This window comes from Grus americana, chromosome Z (genome assembly GCF_028858705.1).
Source record: "Grus americana isolate bGruAme1 chromosome Z, bGruAme1.mat, whole genome shotgun sequence".
NCBI lineage: Eukaryota > Metazoa > Chordata > Aves > Gruiformes > Gruidae > Grus > Grus americana.
This window is the reverse complement of record NC_072891.1, coordinates 41822975-41835080: the sequence shown is the minus strand read 5'-3', so window position 1 is coordinate 41835080 and position 12106 is coordinate 41822975. Positions and strand designations below refer to the sequence as shown.

Genomic DNA, 12106 nt, shown 5'->3' with positions numbered 1-12106 from the left:
TTCTCCTCCCAGCTTACTTATTTGGCTTTCCCTGAGACAAAAATTTTGTTCAGGAGGCTGAGATACCTTGGCTGCAAAAGCAGAAATAATCAAGTCCGTAGCTAACTGGAAATACAAGTTCTATTTAATGAAGTAGTTAGATTTGAATCCAGTACATGTTTCGATGTATTGTGTATCGAAGCATTAAATGTGTGTAACTCCTAAAACATAGATGTGTTTTCTGTAGCCTTAATCACCTTTAAATTTGCATTCAAAAGCAGCTTGACCTAAGCTGAAATAAAGGCATTCGGTTTTTACAGTTTTCTTAGGTAAAGAAATAAGAAGATATGTGACAGAGGGTTAAGTCACTTACTCCACTTTAACTGCAACTAAAACTGCTGATTCCAAAATTCGGTATGGTCCAAAGGGTACCCCACGCAAAAATACAACCCATTAAAACTGCCTGACTTGGACAAGACTTTAAACTAGGGCGAAAACAATCGGACTAATTATCACAAGGCTGTAGTTAACAGTCTAAAGCCAGGATGTTGAAGCTAACGCAGAGCCAAAGTTACCAAGTACGGTGCTGTCCCCTCGGGCCGATGCCCAGCTCCTTGCCCAGAAGGCATCAAGCCCAAACATCTCTCCCACACTCCTCTCGCAGCCCTAGCACAGTCCTCCACGAAAAAGCTTTCAAGGACTTTGGGATTTTCTCATTGTTATGAAATAAAATTAAGCATGCCAAAATCTGAATGATGTCATAGCAATCTCATAAGTGGATTACATTAATCATTTATCAGCAAGAGAAGACAATTCTTGAGCGAGAGCAGAACTCTGAGTTCATCCCTATTTATTGCTCCAAGACAAAAGGTACAACAGCAGCTGTGGACATCAGAAATACACGTAAAGTTCACAGAAAGGGTATGTAAGATGCCCAGTGAAAATGCAATGGAATTACATTTTACTCTGACTCTTTTATTTAAACACAAGTTTCTGTCAGCTCACCACAAAGTTACTACGGGAGATTTTCTTCATTAGGTAAAACGTAACTGCACAGCATGTAATTAGTAGGAATGCTGGTTAATAAAGCTTTCATTTTTAAAAAATAGTGCTCTAATTTTTCAACTGTTGCAACATAATTTAACACACACACACAAAAAACGTTTTCTAAACTTCCGGAGGTTACTTTTCTCCGTTTTGATCATCTCAAATATTCTTTTTAAGAGAATAAAAATTATCAGGTCACTGGATAAGCTAACACAGCAAATACACCCGTATTTCAGCCCTTTCCTGCGTGGAGCGACCACGGTAAGACAGATTTAGAAACCAGCACCCACCAGGAGGTCCTCGCCGTTTCCCTCGCGCGGCAGATGCTCTTCGCCCCAACACTCCCCAGCAGCAGCGGCAGAGCGAGCAGCTCAGCCGGCAGAGGAGGAGGAGGGCAGGTGGGAGGAAGGCTCGCTTCCGGCAGCCGTGCCCCATCCCGCCGGCGCGGTGAGCAGAGCCCCCTGCACACTCTGGTGCTGGAAACCCACGAGAGGCGCGGCGCGGCGCTCCGGGTCCAGAGCTTCACGCTTTAGTTAAGCCAAGGGCTACAAACACGCCACGTGCAGCCCTCGCCTTGGTCGCCCGAATAGAGCGGAGCTTTGATCAGATGGCATTTAGGGATCCTTTCCAACTCAAGTTACTCTGTGATCATAAAAAAGCTGGTGTGAGAAAGCTGTTAAGGAAAGAGAAGAAAAAACCCCTCGGCTCCCCACTCACATCACACAAAACGTGCCCGTTTCCTCTTCCAAAAATGCAGGCGGTACCCACCCTCCCACTATTCACCTGAGACAGCCAACATATAGAAAACTACTGGTTTTGCCTGTTCTTTTTGGATTTGAAGAATGTAAGTTAAAGCATTCTGCCTACCATAGCCTAGGGAAGACCTAGAGCAAGAGCTTTTACCCTCTGCTTCCTCCTCCTGCTCTGGTGAAAGCTTTTTTAGATATTACTCTCAATTTTTTTAAAAAAAAAATGTTTTTCTAATTTAAATTTATTTAATCTAAAGAAGAGTTATATTTAAGACTTTCAAAGCAACAAGACTTCAAACATGTCTCATCAGAATAGACACTATGTAAATACAGAGCAACAGTAACACTGTCAGCAAGACTTGCAACTCATATATCAGAATAAATTTTGAAAAAAATAAAAATCCATGAATAAAACCTAAGCATATGTTAGGGAAAAAAAGTCATACTCGTGTATGTTTTAAATCTTCCATTATGTTCTGATTTTTTTTCCTCCTCCTTCTGTTTGAAAATACCTTGTTATACTCAGCCCGTAAGCTCTTGCCCACCCAAACACCCACCAATTTTTGAGTGGATATTTACAAGAAAAAAAAAAAATTCTGAATGACCACCAGAAAAGGAATGATCAGAAACCTTTTCTTTTATGTACAAAAATGAAAATAATTGCAGAGAAACAAAATTATTTATACAGATCAATACAAAGGTGCTAAACCTGTATCTCCTAGATATCAAACCAGTACCTCAACCACACATATATAGAAAGGCAGTTCTTCCCCGGATATACCTCCCCAGTGTGGAAAAAATAAAGCAACAGTCAGTTAATTTAGGGTAGTTGCTCAATCGATCTTGGTAGCAGATGGCCAAGTTTTGTAGACTCCATGGCTCTACTGTCCTGGTGTTTTCCTGATCTGTGCTCATCTTTTAAAGCTGAAAGTTTGAATATCAAATTCAGCAGGGATGCTCTTGATGCACAACAAGAGTGCCACAGAGGTTCAGAAGAGTTTAATTAGTTGAAAAAAGAAATTACCACTAAAAGGAATCAGCCCAAATTCCAAGGACATGCTGCTTATCTGTCACATTCACCTACAGACTTTTAATGAAGTCTCTCACTCCCTACTCTCACATTTTCCTCAGACTGGTGACAAGGTGGTCATCTTCTTACAGAAAGTAATTTTTATGGAAGTGCTCGTTAAAAAACGAAAGAAGCAAGTAATGTTTAATTGCTGGCTTATGAGCAAGATTTGACAGACCACATAGATAATCAAAGAACATGTTGGACAGCATGGGGAAGAGTACATGTTTAAAAAAAAAATAATGGTCCTGCAGTATCCTCACCTAAGTCCTCTGCCATCCACAGCTGTCAGGCACCCTTCATGCTGCTCCTATATTTATTTCTTCAGAATTAGGACACGTATTATCATCATTATATGCCCGCGTACGTGAAAGCAGCAAATAAAGATGTTTCCTTGGGCCCCTTCAGTAAAGCAACACGCAGCCCTTTTGGGACAGCACAGTGTCATGCAGTGGAAACAGAAAAATACTATCACACTGCTCTGAGCAGCTGGCTTATCAAACCAATCAATACTATGAAGCAAAACCAATCAATCTGTTTTCCAAAAACCTTTAACCCCTGTACAATATGTATCACATGCAATCTATTAGAAATAAATGAGCAGAGGGTTGCTTACTAGATCTCTCATTAAGCAGGAATCTTCATCTTCTGTGAAACCAGAAAAACACATTTAAAAATGCATTACTGGAACATTGAGGCTTGACTTAAATCTACAGTAATAGGATATTGTTCAAAGTTAAGCTTCAATTAATCAAGCTGCACTGCCTACGGACAACATGTATTAAACTATCTGAAGAACCTCTGGTTGTTTTTATCAATATTAGTAATATAATAATAATAATAATTTTTTGAGCATAAGAGAAAAGGCCTGATTCTTCTAATTCAGAATCTCATATAAACCCAGAACAACTACAATCAATGGCAGACAATTCATGTGCTGATGGAAAAAATGCTGAATCTGGTCTGAAGTATCTAGGCCATGAGAGGCAAGTTCTAGCTCTCTGTTTGATTTTTCCTTTGTTTTGTCTATTCGATGACTCTGAAGTTCATTTTATAATTTCTTTTAACATGGATTGGATTCTAACCCTGAACTCATACACATGCAGTAACACCACAGAACCAACACAGCATCTATTTTCCCAGCTATCTTTTTTGGATTTACTGTTCGATTTTCCTGATTTTGTCTGCCATGAACACTACTGCACACTGAGACAACTTAAAGCCAAACAACAAAACCACTGCAAATGATTACCCACGCTGGCCTGTTAAAAATACAAAATAAGCAGGTGAACAGGAGATTCCATTTCTTTGCACCCCCCTGTCTTTCATGTCAGCTCTTGTGCTGGTAGGCACTGCTTATGAAAAGAAAAGGTTAACGACGTTTCAAAGATGCACAAAATCCTCATATTGCAGGCTTTTTAAGGTTAAAAGTGCAAGCACTGTATACGACTTTGGCTTAAAATGGTATCAAAGAAGTCAGAAGCCAACTCCTGGTCCAGTTAAAATCCATTCAAATCTCATATGCAAAGAATTCGGGTTTCTGATTAGTGTTGCTTATTAGATAGATGACACAGCCTGTAGGCTCAAAATTAGCAGTCCCTGATTTCAAAGCATTATGGAGTCTTTACATCCACATAGAGCAAACAAGATGTTCAAGGCTTATCTCCAAAAATCCACATCCACTCTCCCTGCCCCGCAGCAATAAGGGCACGATGGACCACCCCAAGATTTTAATCTCTGGCATCCCCCAAGCCACTACATCCAGTATCACAAAATCTCTTCCAAAGAATTACTTCCTACAGTTTAAACACATGAAGACAGTTTTAGCAAATAAAAAAAAATGGGAATGCATTTACACTCTTCCCAACATGTAAGGAATTGCAAACTTATTAACTCAAGAAATTATGAAAATTATTTTCTATTAAGTAACCAAAAAGAATTATACTAAAAAGCTTTGGTGTCTCTCCCTCCCCTCCAACACACCAAAACTATCTTTTCTACCTACCTAGATGTACCAAACCACCTTCCCAGTATTCCTGCATTTTATAACCAAAGGGCTAATCTGTGAATATCTTTATTTTAATAACTTTCCAAAAGGCTGGCCTTGCATCTGTTAGAAGACAGCACAGTAGCCAGAAAAATTGCTATTTTAAGTGAGGACAATGCATTAATGTAAGGTAAATTTATCTCTTCAAGCTACAACTAGAAATGTCCAAGAAAACTTAGACCAATGAATTATACAGTTCATACCATACAGCCAACCTTGAACTGCCATTAGTTTGTAGAAATCAGTTTGGCCTAAAAGCTCATAGATCTCAATCTCAGATCACATTGTCCAATGAGGGCAAGCTGTCTTTCACTCAGGTTTACGTTTCACTCATTGGACATCCACAACATCCGTCCCAAGGTGCATTAGCATGCTCAATTTTCTGCTTTTGCAGAGTTTCCTGTGGTCTTCCATTATTATTTACTGGACACTTAACTCTTCAGTATAAATAGACACAAATGCACTGAATACAATGGTAACTGTTCTCCTTCACTCCCAGTGTTTCTGGGCAGTCCACCCTTTCCCTCCCCCCCGCCCCCCTTAGAGCAAAAGGTAAAAATGTACCCCACTTTTAGCTACCTGCATACTACTAAAATGTAGCAACTAGAGAATAAGCGCATTCTATGGCACCCTCAGTGTTTGGGAAAAATCAGGCATCACGTGCTTGTTCCAGCCACGGGCTGCAAAGGCAGGTGCAGCTGGTCCAGATTTTGACAGCAATGCAGCAGAACCTGGAGCACTGTGACTGGAATATTTTCCAGGGCAAACTGGTCGGGACCCAGGGGCCACAGTAGCAGAACACACACAAAATTGCAGCCACCTGGGTGTACCCTCATCAGCTGGCCTAACGTGATGCAGGTCAAAGAGAAGAAAAATGCTACATGTCCGATCTGCCCTACACCCACATTAGCTCACTCTTAATATATGCAGACTCAGGAAAACATCTCTGCTTTCTCGTTTCTCAGCAGCTATGAAAACAGCCGGATCTGCAACGCGCTCTCTAAAGCAAACTGTAATTCCACAGCCCAAAAAGGCTACGACAGGGGAAGGCAAGAAGATGTAGTTTTCAAGCCTAGGCCCAAGTTCCCGTCTCTCTTAAAAGGCAGATTTATCGACCGTGGCAATAAAACGAGTCTTGGTAAATCGCTCCTATTAACACTGATTTTTCCAGAAAGCAGATGCAGCCCATGCGGCTGCACTGACCACGACTGTGATTTAGGCAATCGTTTTATCAGACTGCTTTTCCGGGAAGATCAAGACGCCTTCCCTTTCCTGAAACCAGTACGTGATGGTAGCAGATGTCACCTCCCCCCCCAGCCCAGGGATGGAGAGCAGAACAAGCAACTCGCTGCACCCCACAGAGAGGACGGGAAGATCCAGGCCCCGTGGGTTCCCTTTTGCAAAACGGGACGCGGCCAAAGAGCCCGGCAGCACCTCCTGCAGGAAAGGGCTTCGCTCCCCGTCCTGCTGCGACCGTGACCACTCGATCGGCGATTGCAAAATCTCCACATCCCCTCCCCCCCCGGCCCCATTTCTCCTTTCCCTTTTCACCACTGAATAGATGCGGGGTGGGAAAAAATAATTAAAAAAAAAAATATCAAAACCAGCAAACCAGTGCACTAGGGTACGCACAGCTCCGCGCACTATTATTCCACGCGTGTCCCACCAACGTTAAATAATTAAATCAATAAAATAAGCGAAAGCACGCAGTTGCCCGCCGGCGGCTGGAATCGAGGCATCCACGTAGGCGCCGATGCGGCTCCCCGCAGCGCGGGGCAGGTGCAGGGCCGCCGCTCTCGCCCGGCGATGCCGCACACCATGCAGGCGCACACGGAGCGACGCAGCCCGCCGCCCGCCGCAGACCCCCGGCCGCAGCCCCCCGCTGCCGGTAGGCGCCGCGAAGGTGGGAGCGGGTTGCCCTCCCCCCCCGCCCCGGCCGGGCACCCACCCCGCCCGTCGGCCCGCCGGCCTCCCCGCCACCCAACGGCGGCGGGGGGGGGCGGGGGGGAGAGACGAACCCCAACTCCCGCTCGCGGCCGCGGCCCCTCCGCACCTGGTGCGGGTCCGCGCCGGCTCCTTAGCAGGCAGGGCGGCTCCGGCGGGGGCGGCAGCGCAGCGGAGGGCGGAAAGCCCGGCAGCCTGCTGCTCCTCCCGCCGCCACCATCTTCCTCCTGCCGCCGCCGCCAGCACCGCCCGGCCCGCCCCCTCCCGCCGCCCCGCCCCGCCCTCTCGCGTCACGCGCCGGCCGCGCCGCGCTGTCTCCGCCGCCGGGAGCCCCCCGGCCCGGACGGCACGGGGAGCCGCGGCGGGGGATGGCGGCCCGAGGCGGGTAAGGCCCTGAGCTGCCCCGGCTGGCTGCGGCGCGGCCCCTCGGGCGGGGCAGAGCGCTGCGGCCGGGAGGGTGCCCGGCAGCGAGGAGCGCGGCTTTCGGGCGGTGCAGAAGTGTCCCCCGATCAAACGCTCAGCACCCTCTTGGCACGCCAGCTCTTGCGTGGGTAGTACAGAGCGAGGGAGGCCCAGCAGGTCACGAACCTTCCCTTCTCACCTTCCCTGCCACACGGGCCCACAGCCTTGGCTTGCCCCAGGAGAGCGGAGCAGGCTCCCGCCGCGGAGCTGCAAGGTGCGAGGGTACCAAGGCCTTGGGCATCCTCCGCGGCTCTGAAATAGCTGCAAAGGCTGTGGTGCTGCACACCTAACCAAAGCGTGCAGGCAGGCTGTATGGACGCTTATCTTCTTGCTATAAAGTTCTTACCGGTGCTTCTGTCCTGAAAGAGGGCTACTTACTCCCGTGTTCGCATATATAAACATAGTATTAGTTTATGTTGCATCTATAGCCCAGGCTATAATAGCTATTGCAACTTGTAACTGCTTCTCCGAGCTGCTGCTTCCCGTACTTCACTGCCTCTAGTGATTCCACACGTAGCAACAAAATTCTAAATTCTTCAAGGTAGTGCCTTGCATTTTATGGTATTTAAATCAATATGGCAGGACAGTCATAACCAAAATAAACTGTCAGAAGAAATACACGTTTTTTTTCCCCACAGCCAGATTGATATCAGTTTTCCATTTAAAAAAGGGTAGGAGACTTTAAGATGCCTAACAACTAATGCAAAATTGTAGTATTTGCAACCTAAATTGGTACATTTTGACAGTATTGTGAATTTATCTCTTCAAAGAATGTGATAAACATCTGCAAAGTGTTTAGGCATATCCCACTGCAAACTATCATAAGTCTTCTGTACATATACAGGCTTGTAATTAATTACTATTATAACATGGTATTAGTTTGGAATATAATGCTGGTTTTCCCCTTCCAAAAAGAAACCTGAAAGAGACTTTCTGGGTCTTAGAAATAGGGTAGCACCTATTGCTCTACAACGATATGGTTCAGCCACTCTGTAAGCGCAGCTGTACTTTTATATCCTAGCTAAAATGCTGCAGTACACCACAAATGAAGACTTTGAAAATAAGACTATTAAAAATATTGTTGAAAAAGAGGGAAGAAGTTAAGAAAATGCAGTGACTTTTGTTGCTTAGACAACTGCTACCAAAATCCTTTCCTCTATTTTTAATACATTGCAAGACTTCCTTTTTTTCCCTCCTTTGCTAATAGTTTCTATTTATTGACATTTTTCTCTCCTATCTTGGAGATGTCTTCCAACCTGGTGACTTTTGTATTGAAAATAACAAAACCCGGAGATGATCTCTGTTCCTTCTTCTTTTCTGTTGCCTGGATATACGGCCCTGGTATGGCCCCAGGTTACCACAATTTAGGGTGTATAGAATGAGTCTGAGAGACTTCCAAAACTATTGATTCCTGGATAGATACATTAGGTACAACACTTTACTTGTGATTAAATTCCTTCTTTCTGTCCGTCCTCTCAAAAAAAAATGAAGCAGTTGGGCCTGGATGGGGTGTAAATTTGCCCTGCTTTAAGAGGGAGACTTGACCAGATGACCCCTAGAGGTCCCTCCCGACCTGTGTTAGTCCGTTACGTTCTTACAATGTCGAAAGACTAATAATAGCAGTCTTCATGACTGCTAAAATAGATCCAAGAAAAGTTCCATATCCTAAATGCATTTTTCTTCCGGAGCTCCATTTTACCCCATCATGACAGGTCTTCAGGTGCACAAGTTGTCCGTGAACCTGAAGAGATGCTACTGCTAATGCAACAGTATTAGTATGCTGCATTAGCATTGACCTTCAGGCTCTTACATGTTTTCAATCTGACCATCATTATTTAGTCATTTTTTTTCTCTTTCAATGTTTGCAATTAAAATGCTAGAAATAGCTCTCTGTTTGCTTTTGAGGTAAAGCTTTCATTTATGTAACACAGTTTTGTTCTAGCTCTTTCTGAAAATGAGGAAACAGTTTTGAGTTTTGCAAAACCACACTTACATGAAACTAACCTCCTGGACAAATGTAAACTGCCCTTTTAAAATGGACCAGTTCACGTTTAAAAACAGTAAATAAAATTTGACCAAAAACCTGGTATCACGAGCACTAAGACTAATCTGTAACATCTGTGAAATGAAGTAATGCTGTGGATGAATCTACACAATCTGCTGCACATTACACGATAACCTTGCGAGGGTGACAGTTTTCTAAGTCATTGTGGTACTCTGTAACAAATGCAGATCACCCATCTCCTGGCATATTCAGACACTCTTGCTGTGTAAATAGTGCTATGTACACTGAACCAACTTTTCATTGTATATCATTCTGCCCCTCCCCACCCGGTATTTCAAGTCAAAGACAAGCATTTGCATCATCCCATGTTACCATGGCTTTTGAGGCTCAGTCCCTCCCCGGTGACCAAGACATGCTTATCTTAGGGGACAATGGGTGTAAACAGGCCTTTCTTCCCAGAAGTCCCACACCAGCTGAGCCCAGCCTTGCTGCCTCGCGGATGGCCTGTGATTACACCTGCCGCTCAGCGCTGCCGTGAAGGTAGCAACACAGATGGAAATTGCCAGATTTTAGAAAGCCCTGGTTCCCCGCGTACACACAGAGCTCCTCTGGGCTCCGTGGACTGAGTCGTACAGGGTTTCTAAATCTGCTCAACGCCACAGTCTGCCTTTATTCTCGCAATATTTTAGGGTCATTTGGCACTAGCTGCTGTGTGGGTATCGGCAAAGCATCTATCTCATGGGGAAGAGCCTGGCCCAGATTTCACACAGATATCTCGTTAGCTGGGGCTGAATATTTCAAAGGGGAAAAAGTTATGCTGAAGGTTTCTCTTTTCAGGAAAAAAACCCCTACGCTCTATAAAGTACATTAATTGGATTCAGCATGTCTGCATTCCACCTCTATTTATATATCCATTAGCCTAGATAAAAGCCTTGGCCATGGCAGCTCAGGCACTTTTTACCACATTAGTCAGCTTGTATGTATTTTCAGGAATTGGACACTGCAATGATTTGGGGTCTGTGACTTGCTACTTTCAACCTTGGGCCAACAGCAAAACAGCTCTCGCAGGCTGAAAAGACCCGGGCAAGCTTGACATAGTTTTAAGGTCAGATAGTTCAAGAACCATAAGGGACAGAAATGAATGCTTTTTACTGTCTGAAAGCGTGGGATTACAGCTTTTATATGTCAAAAAGCATTAATCTCTGACTCCAGTGGTGTGTGAAGTATCTGCTGCTAGAAGAGCGTGGGCTGTTTCTGAGGTGCTTACTGGTGCTGAAGTAGGTGGGTTTCAGAAATGGAAATGTTTCAAATTCTGATACTGGATCAACGAACTGGAGGAAGGTGGTTTTATGAATAAAATCTCCTAGACTCAAGCAGCTTATCTTCTTGATTAGCTTGGTCTGAAATAGCTAAGTCAGGAGTACAGAGTCAGATACATGGCTTTCAAGCCTAGAAGTCACACTATTGTCAACTATTCTTATTTCCCATGTGACATGACATACCCATAAAATTTCGCTGCCGGTGTCTGCATGCAGTCTGTCACTCATTAGCAGCACAACAAATGCCTAGGTTCCACAGGCGTTTTCCTTCATAACGTGATTTCCTGTCGGGGAATGGTACCTTAACATATCTTCAAGCACTCCTGCACATTAGGCAAGTGAACAAAGAGGATGCCTGGCATTTTCTTTCTCACTTGAATAGGTGGAGTCTTTAAGGGAGTACTGGAAGATCTCAAAGGCTTTATTCTGTAAATGCTTCTTCTTCTTCCTTTTCTTTGATTATGTCTTATGACACACCAGCAATATAGCCTTTAATTAATTGGGATTCAACACCCCTTGAAACCGGCTAGTGCTGTTTCAAGCATTAATCATTGCTTCCAGAAAGTTCAATGCAGATTCCTACAAATCTTATTTTCTGATGATTCCCATCATCTTATTGGCCAAGCTTTGGAGCAGGCATCCCATATACTAGAATAGAAAACTTCACTTCCATTGGGTTGTAATTATCATAGCCTGCTGACCCATAGCCTGTAAAAACAACCAGGTTGTCCCTTTTCTAATGTTACAATGATCTGAAGGGACAGTGTATCACTAGTTATGCTTTGAAACATTTACTTTGCCTGAGGGGCCATATACTAAATATTTAATTAATTTAAATTATAAAGAATGCAACCTCGTCTATGAGGAGGCCTTAAATAGACAGCTGGCAAGGAGAAAGCTCTTCAGGGTATAATGAAGCAAACCTACCGTGCCCTCCAGAATACTAGGCAATAGATTTAATTGCAAAATAAATAAGATCCCAAAGATATAAAAAAAAAAATTCTGAAAGATTGATGTATAATAAAAGGGAACAAATAATCAGACAGGGATCAGCCATACGGATAATTTGATATGTGGTACTATTTAAGAAATCAGCAGCAAAACATTGAAGGAGCAATTTTGAAAGTTTGGAAATATGCTAAGGGAGTATAATCCACTTGAAGGTCACTTTCAATTTACTATGCCCTTTTTTACACACTGTAGAGAATTTCATTTCACTCTTCCTCTTCACTAGTGAATCAGTTACTTTTTCATACTGTTTAGGCAGTTTTTTGAGACATAAGCATAGATAAGCTGTAAAGCTGATAGTGGCTCTTTATATAGAACAGTCAAATAAACCAAAACTGTATTTTTTTTTAAAAGCTGTAACAGTTTAAAGAAAATTTGAGAAAACCTTCTCTGTATTATAGATAATAACGTACATTCAGACTATGATATGAACTTCCTAGGACTTTTAGTGACCACAGTGATGGAAAATAAAATGTG

The 12106-nt window shown here is 43.7% G+C and overlaps 1 protein-coding gene across 2 annotated transcripts in view; it reads right to left on the bottom strand.

The window, feature by feature from the left end:
- The window catches only part of APBA1 (amyloid beta precursor protein binding family A member 1), a 108495-nt gene extending 101405 nt beyond the window's left edge, over positions 1 to 7090 (bottom strand). For both annotated transcript variants that reach the window (XM_054808758.1, XM_054808759.1), the window contains exon 1: positions 6945 to 7090. The gene's annotated coding sequence lies outside the window, so the exon portion shown is untranslated. The remainder of the gene's footprint in view (positions 1 to 6944) is intronic.
- Positions 7091 to 12106: the final 5016 nt, after the last annotated feature.